The sequence below is a fragment of the Cynara cardunculus genome, assembly GCF_001531365.2.
Source record: "Cynara cardunculus var. scolymus isolate 2C chromosome LG 12, CcrdV1, whole genome shotgun sequence".
Lineage (NCBI taxonomy): Eukaryota > Viridiplantae > Streptophyta > Magnoliopsida > Asterales > Asteraceae > Cynara > Cynara cardunculus.
The window spans coordinates 25,085,446-25,086,920 of record NC_037539.1 but is presented as its reverse complement, the minus strand read 5'-3'; positions in this window follow the sequence as shown (position 1 = coordinate 25,086,920).

Sequence of the window (1,475 nt, the reverse complement as noted above, 5' to 3'; positions counted from 1 at the left end):
ACTTTCATTCGTTCCCGTATTACTCCAATTTTATCTGCAGTTTGCTGAACTAACTCAGGCCCAGCTAACTGTTTTTCACCTATTTCATTCCAACACAAAGGAGTTCGACATTTTCGTCCATACAAAACCTCGAAAGGTGTTGCCTGAATACTCGAATGATAACTATTGTTGTACGTAAATTCCACCAGAGCCAAATGACTATCCCATGATCCTCCGAAATCAATGACACATGCTCTCAACATATCTTCTAACGTTTGTATAGTTCGTTCACTCTGTCCATCAGTCTGAGGGTGATAAGTTGTACTTAGCTTAATTTGCGAACCCATTCCTCTTTGGAAACTCTTCCAAAACATAGAAACGAACCAACTATCTCTATCAGAAACAATTGATAAAGGAACACCATGTCGTGTYMCTACCTCATCAATGTATAATTTTGCYAATTTCTCCATCGAATATGACTCTTTCATAGGTAAGAAGTGTGCAGATTTAGATAACCGATCTACTATCACCCATATAGCATCATACCCTTTCGATGTTCTTGGTAATTTGGTTATGAAATCCATAGTAATGTGATCCCACTTCCAAACCGGAATTTCTAAAGATTGCAACTTACCATAAGGACACTGGTGTTCAATCTTTACTTGGAGACATGTCAGGCAATGCTCAACATGTTTAGCAATATTTTTCTTCATACCTGGCCACCAATAATGTTGCTTCAAATCCCGATACATTTTATTTGTACCTGGATGTATCGCAAAAYRTKACTTATGAGCCTCATCCAAAATACGTTTTCTAAGATCACCATAACATGGTACCCAAATTCTGTTCTGGAATTTCCAAAATTCTCTGTCATCTCTCACCAAATCGGATATTAATCCACCCAATTTTTCCTGTTTGATCTTATCCTCTTTCATTGCCTCATGTTGAAATTCTCGTAACTCTTCTTGAATACTGGATAATAACTTAACTCGTAAGGTTGTAGCTTTGATAGTTCCACTTTTCTCTTGTCGACTTAACGCATCGGCCACTACATTTGCCTTTCCTGGATGATACAAAATTTCACAATCATAATCACTTACCAATTCCAACCATCTTCTCTGACGCATATTTAGATCCTTCTGATGGAATAGATATTGCAAACTCTTATGATCTGTGAAGATTTGGCATTTCGTTCCATATAAATAATGTCTCCATATCTTCAAAGCAAACACYACTGCCGCTAACTCCATATCRTGRGTAGGATACTGCCTTTCATGATCTTTTAACTGTCTAGAAGCATAAGTTATTACCTTTCCACGTTGTATTAGTACACAACCCAAACCCATCTTTGATGCGTCACTATAAACTACAAAATCTTCCATTCCATCTGGTAAAGATAGAATTGGTGCGCTGCATAACTTATCCTTCAATATCTGAAAAGCCTGAATTTGTGCTTCATCCCACTCATATTTCACATTCTTCTTAGTCAACTTCGT